Source organism: Helianthus annuus, chromosome 11 (genome assembly GCF_002127325.2).
Source record: "Helianthus annuus cultivar XRQ/B chromosome 11, HanXRQr2.0-SUNRISE, whole genome shotgun sequence".
In the NCBI taxonomy this organism is placed as follows: domain Eukaryota; kingdom Viridiplantae; phylum Streptophyta; class Magnoliopsida; order Asterales; family Asteraceae; genus Helianthus; species Helianthus annuus.
The window spans coordinates 108,567,952-108,583,245 of NC_035443.2; the positions used below are offsets into that span (position 1 = coordinate 108,567,952).

Below are 15,294 nucleotides of genomic sequence, written 5' to 3' on the forward strand. Positions count from 1 at the left end.
GTTCAACATATAGTGGCACAAGGAATTATAGATGCAATGCCATTTATTATTCAAACAGTTCAGGAAGCGAATAATAAAAGTAAGCATAGCAGTAAGCGACCAACTGAACCCGAAAACAGCGTGAACAATGGACCCATACTTCAAGCGCCCGTTCCCAAAAGAAGAAGAACCATGCCACATGGTTGTTCTTACAAAGAATTCTGGTCTTGCAAACCAATAGAATTCTCGGGCAATGAAGGACCCATTGCAGCTTTACGCTGGATAGAGAAAACTGAGGCAGTTCTGAAAATAAGCAAGTGTGCTGAAGAAGATAAAATAATGTTTGCTTCAAATCTGTTTAAAAATGCAGCCTTAGAATGGTGGAACACTATCCTCCAGTCAAGAGGAAGTGATAGAATTTATAACATGGAATGGGAGGAATTTAAGAATATGGTAGAAAGGAAATTCTGCCCTCCCAATGAAAAGGAACAGATAGCAAATAAGTTTCTAAATCTAAGAATGACCGGAGTAGACAGTAAGGGTTACACTACCACATTCTTTGAATATGCTAGGATAGTACCTACCCTTGCATCACCTGAACCGGTATTAATCTCCCGTTACATTTGGGGATTAATTGGAGAAATTAGACATGTAGTCAAGGTAGCTAGACCCCAAACCATAGAGGAAGCTGTAGAACTAGCCAATACCTTGACAGATGAGTTAATCCGTACTAGAGAAGAAGACCAGAGGAGAAACCTAACCCAAAGGCTTACTCAAGAATTCCGTTCTGGGAATTCCAATCGTAGGAATGTAGGTTCTACCTCTGCACCCTATTGCAAAGCCTGCAGAAGGAAGCATTCTGGAAGATGCTCTACTTACTGTAATTTTTGCAAGGCCCCAGGACACAAGGAAGAGAATTGCAAGAAGAAATCCAGTAATGGAATGTGTTTCAATTGTGGGGAAAAAGGTCACATTAGGACAAACTGTCCTAAATTGACTCCAGCTGCAACCAACAAAAATCCTAAAAATGCCAGAGCATTCGTGCTAACTACAGAGGAAGCCAGGATGATTCCAAACGTCATTGCTGGTACGTTTTTAGTTAATGATATTTTTGCTAAAGTATTATTTGACTCTGGTGCAAACCAAAGTTTTATTAATACTTCGTTTTGCAAACTCCTAAATCAATCATTAACTAAACTACCACAAGAATGTCTAGTGGAAACCGCAAATGGAGAAACTGTTCAGATTTCTGAAATCTTGCAGGGAGCAAGAATAGAAATTTTTAATCAAAAATTTATTGCAAACCTGTATCCAATGAATCTGGCTGGATTTGATGTTGTGTTAGGAATGGATTGGTTAATAGCCAATAAAGCCAGTATTTTATGTGATCAAAAGACAATTCAATTAAAATCCCCAAGAGGTGAAAAGATCTCAATTAAAGGAGATAAACCTTTTAGATCCACTAAATTCATCTCTGTGATGAAAACTGCAAGTTGTATAAGAAAAGGATCTATAGTGTATTTGATTTCAATAATCACTAACACTAAAGGAAAAGAATTAAAAGATATCCCAGTAGTATCCCAATTTTCAGATGTCTTTCCAGAAGAATTGCCAGGACTACCGCCAGACAGGGAAGTTGAATTCAGAATTCATCTGTTACCAGGAACAGCACCGATTGCCAAAGCACCTTACCGTTTGGCACCCGCGGAAATGCAAGAACTGAAGAAACAACTAGACGAGTTGTTAGAGAAAGGATTCATACAGCCAAGTTCATCGCCATGGGGAGCACCAATATTATTTGTCAAAAAGAAGGACAGATCGATGCGTATGTGCATTGACTACCGTGAATTGAACAAAATCACGATTAAGAATCGATACCCATTACCGAGGATCGATGATTTGTTTGATCAACTTCAAGGAGCTCGATTTTTCTGTAAAATCGATTTAAGATCAGGATATCATCAGTTAAAGGTACAGGAAGAGGACATTCCTAAAACCGCATTCAGAACAAGGTATGGTCATTATGAATTTACTGTCATGCCATTTGGTTTAACCAATGCCCCAGCCGCATTTATGGACATGATGAACCGAATATGTAAGCCATATTTGGATAAATTCATAATTGTCTTCATAGATGATATTCTCATTTATTCTAAAAGCAAAGAAGAGCATGCAAAACACTTGCACTTACTTTTAAGTTTATTAAGAAAAGAAAAGCTTTATGCTAAGTTTTCAAAATGCGAGTTTTGGTTAGAACAAGTGCAATTTCTCGGACATTTAGTTAATCATGAAGGAATTCATGTAGATCCAACAAAGATCGAGGCAATTACCAAATGGAAAACCCCAGAATCACCAACTGAAGTTAGAAGTTTCTTAGGATTGGCCGGTTATTATAGAAGATTTATTCGAGATTTTTCTAGAATAGCCATTCCTTTAACTAAGTTAACCTGTAAATCTGTTAAGTTTGAATGGGGACCAAAACAAGAAGAAGCCTTTAGAATCCTTAAGCAAAGATTAACCCATACACCCATACTAGCATTACCAGAAGGAACTGAAGACTTTGTAGTCTTTTGTGACGCTTCTAAGTTAGGTTATGGATGCGTATTGATGCAACGTCAAAAGGTTATAGCTTATGCATCTAGACAGCTTAAGAGTCATGAAGGAAATTATTCAACCCATGATTTGGAATTAGGAGCCATAATTTTTGCCCTTAAGATTTGGAGACATTATCTTTATGGTAGTAAGTTTACCATATTCACAGATCATAAGAGTTTAAGATATGTATTCGGGCAAAAAGAATTGAATATGAGACAGAGACGCTGGATGGAATTGCTTAGTGATTATGATTGTGATATCCAGTATCATGCAGGAAAAGCCAATGTGGTGGCTGATGCTTTAAGTCGAAAATATCACGAAAAGCCAAAAAGGATACGTTCTCTTAAATTAAATCTACAAGTAGATTTAAACAATCAAATTAGAAAAGCACAAAAATCAGTAATCAAGGAGGATACTGAAAAGTTAAAAGGAATGATTAAGGAATTAGAACAAGGAACAGATGGAATTTGGAGGTTCCATAAAAAGAGAATGTGGATACCTAAATTAGGAAATTTACGTCACCGTATATTAGAAGAAGCCCATAAGTCTAAATATACGATACATCCAGGAAGTGATAAAATGTACCAGGATTTAAGGAAAAATTTCTGGTGGATAGGGATGAAAAAGGATGTAGCAGCTTATGTTTCTAAATGTTTAACTTGCTCACAAGTTAAAGCTGAACATCAGAAACCCTCAGGATTGTTACAACAATTAGAAATACCAGTTTGGAAATGGGAATTGATAACAATGGATTTTGTTACCAAATTGCCTAAAACAAGGAAAGGTAATGATACAATCTGGGTGATTGTAGATAGGTTAACCAAGTCAGCTCATTTCTTACCAATGAAGGAAACCTTTAGTATGGAACAATTAGCCAAATTGTATGTAAATGAAATTGTTTCATTACATGGCATTCCTTTATCAATTGTTTCTGATAGGGATAGCCGTTTTACCTCTCATTTTTGGTCAAGTTTCCAAAAAGCAATGGGAACCAGGTTAAATCTAAGCACAGCTTATCATCCTCAAACGGACGGACAAAGCGAAAGGACAATTCAGACAATGGAAGACATGCTTAGAGCTTGCGTAATTGATTTTGGAGGTAATTGGAACGAACACTTACCTTTAATAGAATTTTCTTATAATAACAGTTATCACACAAGTATCAATACTGCACCATTCGAAGCACTTTATGGACGAAAGTGCAGAACCCCAGTCTGCTGGGCAGAAATTGGGGAAAAACAATTATCTGGACCTGAAGTAGTACAAGAAACAACTGACAAAATCATTCAAGTCAAGGAACGACTAAAAGCAGCACGTGATCGACAAAAGAGTTATGCCGATAATAGACGCAAACCATTAGAATTTCAAGTAGGAGATAAAGTATTATTGAAAGTCTCTCCCTGGAAAGGAGTGGTAAGATTCATCAAGAGAGGAAAGCTAAGTCCTAGGTATATTGGACCTTTCAAAATTCTTAAAAGAATAGGACCTGTAGCCTATCAGCTACAACTGCCAGAGGAAATGGCAGGAATACATGATGTATTTCATGTATCTAATCTCAAAAAGTGTTTAGCTGATGAATCACTCGTAGTACCTCTCAAGGATATAGAGGTTAATGAACAACTCAAATTTGTAGAAAGGCCTCTACAGATTGAAGATAGAAAGATTAAGAATCTCAAGCATAAGAGATTAGTTCTGGTCAAAGTGAAATGGGACTCCAAAAGAGGACCCGAGTACACGTGGGAGCTTGAACCCGAAATGCAAAAGAAATATCCACACTTGTTCCAGTAGATCTCGAGGACGAGCTCTAAAACAAGGTGGGGAGGATATAACAACCCTCGGTAAAACCGACATCCTCATAATATTTCCGACACCCTAATATATTTTAAATATCTCAATGTGTCTTTATATCCACCCCGTATGTGAAAACCGAGCCCCAAGATAGATTATACTATATAAAATAAATAAAAACAATAATTATTAAGCTGAGGCGGGCCGCGTAGGGCCTCACCACAAGTTAAAGCGGGCCGCGCGAGTGTGTACCAGTATATCGCCAAAACCATAAGCCCAAGCGGGCCGCGTACATGTTCGGTTTAGTTGATGCGGGCCGCGCGCGTCCTAAATGGTGGCATGAACCGGAGCCGCCACGTGTCCAGCGCGTGTCGAACCTAGTGTGTGACCGGACCAAGCTACGCTTTGACCCGGAGTTGACGCGGGCCGCGTGAGCCCGGCCCAAACTCCACGCGGGCCGCGAGGGGACTCAATTACAGCCCTATAAATGGAGGCCATCGGCCTTCAGTCCGCTTTCGTTCATTTTTCTTTCTGTCTCTCTACACTTTTAAATAGTGGGCATTATACCCGAGTTCAATATCCCCTAAAATAGCGAGGTTCTGCTACGATGTAAGTATTATAACCCCTGGAGACATATTAGATACGCTGCCCGATTGATCTAGGGTTCCGTAACGGCTGTCGTGGTTCTGCCCGACGTAGTCGTTGGAATGCCGTCTCGGGGAGGGTATTGCTAATGTTAAAATGGGTTATTATACTAACACACGTACATTTGTGTAAATTATAGATATTCACCAGGAAACCCTAAAGAATCACCTAAGACAGCAATGTGAGTTGATTCGCTTTTTGTAAACCTTTTTGTTTACTGTTCTTACAAAACCTCACTTAATTAAATATATACAAAGCAGTTTTTGAGTATTTGTAAAGAATACAATTATAGTGGGTATGTTGGGGTTTTGTATACAAAATTGGTTACTTGCGTGGTAACATCCCATAAGTTGAGTATGACCGTACCACTGATGTTAATTGTGATGTCTTGGATACAAATGTAATTGCGGATGTGCCCTCAATACTGCAAATTGGTTTTTACTTAAACTTGATTAAACTGGGAATCACTCACCAGTATTTCCCACTGACAAAATGTTTTTAAAACGCGTTTCAGGTAACAAAATGTGAAAGCCAAATAGAAGCCAGCTGGACAGCACTGAAGGCTTGGAAAAGTGGCAATAAAGTTACCTAAGAATAAAATGGATGTTTTTATTAAATAAATAGGATTTATTCCTATGAAACGTGTGTATTGAAAACTTGGGTTTTTACCCATATGTTTAATGTTATAAAACATGGTGGTTTACTTTGATTAAAATATTTCCTAACTACGGTCCTGATGAAAATTTCCGCTGCCAAATTGGATAAATAAATATGATACCACCAAAACTGGCTCACGGCCGCCCGTTCCCGGGAGATAGGGATCGGGGCTGTGACAATTGGTTATAGAGAACTTGGTTTTAATAAGGGGAAAACGTTTTATTAAAACCAGACTATAACCGGTACAATGCTCAACGATCCACAACGACGCTTCGCTCCACGTGCAAGACTCAACACTATAGGTACTACTATTCATGTTTACATTGCCTACTTGCTAGATACATAGAACTTTGCTCAGGGTATGCTTAGATAAACGTAACAACTATTACTTGAAAAACACATGTGTGCTTACTCCCTTCTGTTATCGCACTTTCACGAACCCCTCTCACTTATGTTGCCTGTTATCCCTACTGCGTCCCATGTGACACACAATCATTTAACTACTTGACAAGAGGTGGACAAATCCCCTTCAAATTTCTCGTCACCCTGTCACGGCTGCTTATGCATTTTATTTATTCGTACGCATATCTCGACACGACGTCGCCACCTGACCCTCCGTACAACCGGCTTGTACGCCAACAACCGCATAGACCAGAACCGACTCAAATGAACTTGGGATTAGAAGAGCTACACCCACGCACCCCTGTTGACGAACCTTATCATCTCCACTGGTTGTCGATGCCAGAAACGAAACAGCCACAATTACACGCGTTCGTTGTTTTGCAATTAGCAACCTTACCAACCAAAATCGGTTTTGGACAAGTGATATACCTTTGTGACCGTGATGCAACGAACTTTCCCTTTTTGTGCCATGCTGCCATGTACCACTACAGGAGACTACTTTTAGACAGCAGATTATCTGGTTGAAATATTCGGTTATCGATGGACCCTGTTTACATTCGATTCTTCGTATGAACCCCAGTAACGCTCGGTTGTTTCGATTCACAACCAATTTAATGAGACGCTAACAACCATACCATGACTTTCACAAGACTACCTTACTACCCTGTTGGATGGTTTATTCTTATTCTATTTGACTAGCTCTCTCGTATACCCAACTCAGCGAATGGATGTCATTATTGGTGAAATAGTCTTCAAGACATTTAGGGGCAGAACTATGGATCAGTCAACCTACCAGCAAGCACGATAAATTATACGTTTGCATGACCCACCTTACACTACAGGAGACGTACTCTATTCATGATAGTTTTCTTGCATATGCGAAATCTTTGCACTAGCTCCTGCACCATCTCATGATTATGGATGGCTAGTATGACCGCTTCCTATCATTGGCTTAGAGCAAACCATCACACCCATACCAAACAACGTTACGTTCTCGCTCCTCCATTGACGAGCCACTGAAACGAACCACTCTCTAGCTTAGAGAATTTAGAAGGCTAGACTTCTGATCATTGGTGATCACTCCACAAAACCTCGAGAATGGTGGTGTAATGTTGATACGATTATACTCTCTTGAGTGCATTTACACGTCTTTCCTTGGAACCTCAGGAATACGCAGGCGTACGACTTAAGGAAACCCCCTGACTTGGTTGCCTACCTGATGAAACACACACCTAAGTTCATGAATTTAGGTAAATCGTTCCTCCTTCGCAAGGGGGCGATTCCAACGGCTTCTGGTGGGAGTCACAGTGAAACTTAACGCTACACGATTGTACGATAACCATGCTGCTATGTTAAGTTCTTGTTCTGATTGATTTAACCCTGTGACAACAATATGTAGTCAACGACATACTTTATCTTAACTATACCAAACTGGCGTGCAGCCAGCTGTACCTTCAATGTCGAGTAAACCCTTGCTGTGGATTCTTAAACGCTTACCCACCGAATGAGACTACTCTTTCTTAGGTTGCCACACCAATGCATGATATACTTTTGGGATTCAGTGATCCTAACGACAATCCCCGCGGACACTTTCTTGGACAAGTTACACTCTATGAATATTTGGGCTACACATGTGATGATACCATAAGTACTGATCTTTGAACTTGTTACGACCGATATGAATTTCTCAGACTCGACGTTCGAACTTAGTCTAACCAGATGAATGCATCACCTACTCTCATCGACGACATTCTAACCTACCCCAAGAGTCAGGAGGAACACGAGCAGCATATGCGACTTATATTGGAACTCCTTCGAACAGAGCAACTTTATGCTAAGTTTTCCAAATGCGACTTCTGGCTTCGTGAAGTCCATTTTCTAGGCCACGTGGTAAACAAGGATGGGATTCACGTGGATCCATCCAAGGTAGACCCGATTAAGAACTGGCCTGCACCGCGCACACCAACGGAAATACGCCAATTCTTGGGTTTGGCGGGTTATTACAGACGGTTCATTAAAGACTTCTCAAAGATTGCACAGCCGCTTACACTACTGACACAGAAAGGTGTTACCTACCGTTGGGGTAGTACTCAGGAAACCGCTTTTCAGCACCAGAAAGATAGGCTTTGTAGCGCATCTATCCTTTCATTGCCAGAGGGCACGGACGATTTTGTGGTTTATTGCGACGCATCCATTCAGGGTCTTGGATGTGTGTTGATGCAACGGGATAAAGTTATTGCTTACGCTTCACGCCAATCTAAGATCCACGAACGGAACTATACTAGACACGATTTAGAGCTGGGAGCTGTCGTTTTCGCGCTCAAGATATGGCGACACTACCTGTACGGTACCAAGTGCACTATCTACACCGATCACAGGAGTCTCGAGCATATCTTCAAGCAGAAGGAATTGAACATGCGTCAACGTCGATGGGTTGAACTACTGAATGATTACGAATGCGCCATCAAGTACCATCCAGGCAAAGCCAATGTTGTGGCTGACGCCCTCAGTCGGAAAGACACTACGCCTAGACGCGTACGAGAATTGCAACTCACTATCCAATCCAGTCTTCCTGCACAGATACGAGATGCTCAGGTAGAAGCATTAAAGACAGAAAATGTCAGGGCTGAAGCCTTGCGCGGCTCAAGGCAACGATTAGAACAAAAGGAAGACGGCGCCTACTATGTAACGGGGCGTATTTGGGTTCCACTATATGGCGGTTTACGAGAACGTGTAATGGATGAAGCACACAAGTCCCGCTACTCGGTACATCCTGGTTCGGATAAGATGTACCACGATATCAGAACTACGTATTGGTGGCCTAGCATGAAAGCCCACATCGCAACTTACGTCGGCAAATGCTTGACTTGTGCGAGAGTCAAAACGGAATATCAGAAACCAGGCCTACTTCAGCAACCAAGGATACCACAATGGAAATGGGAGGAAATTTCCATAGATTTTGTTATTGGTCTGCCTCGATCTCAGCGTGATAACGATACTATTTGGGTGATCGTGGATCAACTCACAAAGTCTGCACACTTCCTGGCTATTAAGGAAACAGACAAGTTCTCTACCTTAGCATACATCTACTTGAAAGAAGTGGTTTCTAGGCACGGAGTGCCAACCTCTATTATCTCAGATCGTGATGCACGATTTACTTCAGAACTGTGGCAAGCGTTGCACAAATATTTTGGCTCTCGATTAGACATGAGCACAGCTTATCACCCTCAGACGGATGGGCAGTCTGAGCGCACTATCCAGACTCTAGAAGACATGCTTCGGGCATGTGATATCGACTTCGGCAACAACTGGGAAAAACATCTCCCGTTAGTGGAGTTTTCGTACAACAACAGTTACCACACCAGCATCCAAGCCACTCCATTCGAGGCATTGTACGGGCGTAAATGCCGATCACCTCTTTGTTGGGCAGAGGTGGGTGATAGTCAGATCACAGGTCCAGAAATGGTAGTTGATGCAACTGAACCGATTGCACAGATACGACAACGCATGGCGGCAGCTCGTGACCGTCAGAAAAGCTACGCTTATAAGTGCAGGAAAACCACTAGAGTTCCAAGTTGGGGATCGAGTGCTACTCAAAGTCTCACCCTGGAAGGGTGTAGTTCGTTTTGGCAAACAAGGCAAACTCAATCCGCGGTAGGTCGGACCGTTCGAAATCATAGAAAGAATGGGCAAAGTGGCCTACAGACTGAACCTACCAGCAGAACTCGGTGCAGTTCACAACGTTTTCCACGTGTCAAATCTGAAGAAGTGTCTGTCAGATGAGACTCTCATAGTTACTTTGAAGGAACTCACTATCGACGAACAGTTGCGATTCGTCGAGGAATCTATTGAAATCACGGACCGGGATGTTAAGGTCCTCAAGAACACCAGAATACCTCTTGTTCGAGTTCGTTGGAACTCCCGTCGTGGCCCAGAGTTTACCTGGGAATGAGACGACCAAATGGAACTCAAGTATCCCCAGTTATTCCAGAACAATGCAACTACTACTGAGGCTGAAGCTACTACAGAATTTCGGGACGAAATTCTAAATCAACGGGGGGATGATGTGACACCCCAGGAAAACCAGTAAACGATACAACTTAACTAGCTTCCTCAGTAACCGCATGCTAAATTTCGGGACGAAATTTCTTTCAAGTTGGGGATAATGTGACAACTCGAGTTTCCACGATTCCATATTTGCATTAATTGCACATTGACTATTTAGTTGCTTGATTGTTTGACTTGTAACTGTACACTGGATTATAATTCGAGATGATTGTTTGACATGTGTGTACTGAAGGAATGAACCATTTAAATAATTATTTCGTTTTAATTGTGTACGATTTATGAATAATTGGAAGTGTGGTTACATTTGGTTGATATGAAAGTTTAGGAACCGAATATGCTGGATGTTATATGTACATGAGTAACGTTAATGGGCCGCACCTCAAACCCGAGCCATACACTTGGGCCTAAGGCCACACCCCTCTTATTATTGTTAGTCCGGCCCATGTTTATTAAGCCCAAACCAAGCCGACCCCAACCCATCTTCTTTTTATTTTTGCATGCGTGAATGTATGAAAAGGGATACACTCAACCACTTTGCAAAATATTTCAAACGCTAAACTCCTCCCCCACTCACGAACGACGGCGGCTCTTTTCTTTGAAGTAATTGATTATCCCTCAGCCTAGCGATTGGTTAGTATATTCTTATTGTCATTTTTTTGATTGTTTCTAGTGGTTCATGCAATCGGTTGGTATATTAATATTATTATTTGTGATTGTTTCTAGTGGTGCATGAGGTGTTGAGTGTAAGTGCATACGTAGGATTAAACCATGAATTAGGATATTAGTTGCAAAGTGAATTGAACATGATTGATCCATGTATAAAGTTGTAAACGACTGTTAGGGTAAACCGAAAAAAAAAACAGTTTTGTTATCTATTAGATTGTGTTGATTTGATTTGAGTAATTATTATACGCTAACGGTTCGGTAACGACTAGGGGTATTAGCAAACCACACATACTGGGCAATCATGATTGTTACTCAATGATATGGCTGGTACTTGGTCTAAATGTTAATATGATTACTAAATGAATACACTTGTTATAATATATTTAGATTGGTTGAAATCTGTTAGCGTTCCTTAATGTCGATGATGAAGTTTGATGTAACAGTTGGATTATGTGATGTTGTTATATGGTGATTAGTTGCTAGTAAATAATTGAGGTTTGATATGTAAAACTGTTTGACTTTTGTGATCACAATAAATCCCATTCTTTTGTATATATATGCGTGTAGTAATATATGATCGATGATGTGCTCATCCCTTTGCACGTGAATCTCTTGATGTGTGTGATCATCGAACCATTAATTCGCACTCTTCGAGTCTGTTGTATGTGTTGGCCATATTTGTAAATATAATATATATGCATGTCAATGCTGGTTATAATTGCTAGACCGCACACTATAGACTATGCCGAACACTCCTGTATTGGGTAATAAACTAGTTAGTCCACACACTTTGTGTTATACATTTGGCTATCTAAACTATTGTTAATTATATACACCGTATGTGTACTCATGTGATGTGTGTACCTTGTATTCTACTTGATTTGTAATGTTTGCCAATACGTGAAATACTTGTATGCGAATCTGATTAAAACTTCGTAACCATAAATAGGACGTGGTTGATTAAAACTGTTAAACAAGTAAACTATCTGTCGAGCAAATCGAGGTGAGTTCACACTCTTACCAAGGCATGGGATTCCCGGGGTAGGGAATGGGATTGAATGGTTAATTGCACGTACATTGTTATTGGGAATTACGGATCACTGACCTCGGTTGGGAAAGGTCACATATAGATACTGCTAGACTAGTGATACATGGGGAAGCCCCCACTACTCTTCGCACACATGCCTGGAATGGCCGCGATACTATTACTGAACTTCGCACACATGCCTGGAATGGCCGCGATACTGATACTAAACTTCGCACACATGCCTGGAATGGCCGCGATACTGATACTAAACTTCGCACACATGCTTGGAGGGCCGCGATACAAATATAACTAGTCTAAACATACATGGGAAACCCCCACTAATCTTAGCAAACATGCATGGAGCGCCGCGATGTAATTATAAACGATACATGGGTTACTAAACAAACAAACGATTTACGAAAAGAACACTATTACTAAACAACCCACTGTGAACTCACTCAACTAGTTGTTGACTCTCTGTTACATGCCTTACAGGTCGTTAGGTACACTTGGAGTTTGCACAGGGAGGCGCGGTTGTTGTGGACAAGGATCGTGAATGTTTTGTGTAACACCCTAACACATTTTAACCTAAGATTCACAACGGAAAACGCATATGTAAAATTTCTTTCATGATACTCTTCAATTCACTTAAATACACTAAACTCTTTTTATAAATTAATGAAAACTAACATACATATATCAAATTAAGTGACCACGTACACACCCACGTACAATCCATGACTTGACTCGATCTTCGACCGCGTACACTTCTTGATGAAATTTCCATAATCCTGTACAGCCTGCAGTCACCACATTCAATCACATCATTAGAACCGGTGACATAATACAAATAATCTTAACACATGCATAATAAAGCGTCAACATATCATGCTTTCTCTTATACTAGCCCATCATCCATCCATTCGATCACTCGCATCGGATTGCGGAGTCAACCTTCTCTTCCATAATTACGTGCCTATACTTCACATTAATTCATAATAGGAAAACGGTTAGTATCATTAGCTTCCCTTCATATGAACATGTCCTCAAATACCCATAACTCGACTTATTCATTCAAGCATATAATTAAATACCCACTCAAACATGCATTCAATTTCTATCCATACACATACTTGCAATTTACATCCTACATGTATAACTCTTTAATTCGACTTTATGCATAATTCATTATGTAAGTTCCCCTTTCTTACCCAAACTTAATCGAATCCCTTTCTTAACTACTTTCAACCCATTACCACTAAAACTTAACTTAGTAATAATCATTAATTCATATCTTCTTACAGTACATTCAATAATTACCATATTTCATAATTACCTTACCAAACAAAGAGGGGTAAGTTCGGAGTTCACTTACCTTGCGCGCCCGTATTTGCGTTCGCTTATTTGATTGAGTATTCGTAGCCCGTTAGCCTTCAACGCTCCCATCCATCTTGACATGATTCCTATACACTCATGTCATTACATTCACATTCTTATTAGCATATATGCTTATACTTATGAACAACCATATCAAATTCACATCTAACATACGACCTACATAAAGCATACTCAACATCATTAATCCATTTAAACAAGCATAAAGCATACTCGACATCATTCCTACATAATCTTCACATGAACTATATATATTTACCCATTACTTGCATACAATTTCACTTATTATTGTCTTTTAGACATTTTATCAAACACTTGGCGTGCGTACTACTTCCTAAGCATAATGTACAAGTTCTTTAAGCATGTTCTTCCTTATTTCATCTTATGAACTATCACATTCAAACAAAATCTCATAATCATAAATTTCACTTCAAGTTTAACTATCTTAGTCTATCATACAACACCTTATACAACACAAGATTACACTATAGCATCTTCAAGTTCATCATGATCATCATCTTCACACTCATGCAATGGGTTTCATTCTAAATCACCCAATTACTTGAAATTATTCATAACACAAGTTCTATTTGGTGTTTCTAACACCTCTACATGCTTAAATTCATACAATTTCATGGATTGATCATAACCCACTTCAAACAAGATCATCAAATCTGAGTTTTATGACATACCTTGTGATCCCCTTGTGAAGGTGATCGTTAATTTATGTTTGGTTGTGAATTTGGGCCTCGTTTAGTCTTTCAATTTGAAGAACTTGATGAAGTTTAGGGTTTTTGGCTCCATGGGAGCCTTCCTGCTCGTTCACGAACACACACACACACGATGTGTGTGTCTGTGTGTGTTGTTTTCTTTTAATAGAACAACTTTCAAGTTGTTCACTTTGGTCCCTCATGTTTCGTTTTAATTAAATAAGGCTACAATCCTTCGTTTAATACCAACGATACTAATATTCAACTAGGTTAATTATCCCTAGTAAATATTCATTTACGGGTTCCCTTTTACTCCTAACAGTATTTTTACCCGTTCCTTTATATTACCCGAGTTTAAATTACCAAACCCATTTTTGGGGTGTTACAAATCTACCCCCCTTAAAAGAGGTTTCGTCCTCGAAACCTTGCTCATTTCCACGGGACCATAGTCCTTAACTGACCGGTTGATACCAATCCTTTCTATTTCGCACAACTCTAAAATATACGTATCTAGAGATCTCGAATTCTTGCCTTATGTTAGTCCCCTAGTGATGATCATCACTACTTGGCTTATTCATTCATTTCATTCAAAATACATACCATGACAAGAATGCACTCATACTTTATAAAAATGCCTCATTCATGAACAAATATAACCGCACGTCCTATCCTTACTTTCTCCATAACAACTCGATTATTTCTACTTTTATTCATAAATCATGTTGGACATGCCACTCTTGCTTTCATCGCACAAGTACTCATTACAATAGTCCATACTGTCACATATCCTTTTTACCCGTTAGTAACAAGTCAATATGCATACTTCTTCAAACTTGTAATAATACATACATTCGTATGATCCGTTTACAACGAATATAATACCTTTATCTCATCTTTTAAGATTACGTTCCATACAAACAATGTATAGCCTTTAGTTCTTGTTTCGTTATCACAACAAAACTACCATTTCATAGTCATCCATATTTGCTTAGCCCTAAGGTTAACATCATTCTACGTCTATTAATGTTACATGCTACTGGATATACTCATGTACGTACACTCACACGTATGTTCATACATACAAGCTTTATTCCTTTGTGCACATTCAATCCCATTTAATACATACTTACATACGTCTATATATATGTACACGCATACATCTATTTACAAACACCGAAAACATACTTGCAACAATAACACATCTATACGTACATGTTTACATGCTTACTTATCGTTATATAATGCACACACTCATACGTACCTTCATACATTTATTACATACATTCATACCATTCCTATCTCTCTCTACATACATACGTACATTCATACGTATCTTCATATCTTCATACAGTCCTACTTGTA

The 15,294-nt window shown here is 39.5% G+C and overlaps 1 long non-coding RNA gene across 1 annotated transcript; it reads right to left on the reverse strand.

Annotated features, from left to right (window-relative positions):
* Positions 1-12,544: 12,544 nt before the first annotated feature.
* LOC110892068 lies at positions 12,545-14,042 on the reverse strand. The gene is made up of 3 exons (XR_002565804.2): positions 13,915-14,042; positions 13,203-13,290; positions 12,545-12,627 (listed from the first exon to the last, which is right to left on the reverse strand). It is a non-coding gene; the product is annotated as an uncharacterized LOC110892068 (long non-coding RNA).
* Positions 14,043-15,294: the final 1,252 nt, after the last annotated feature.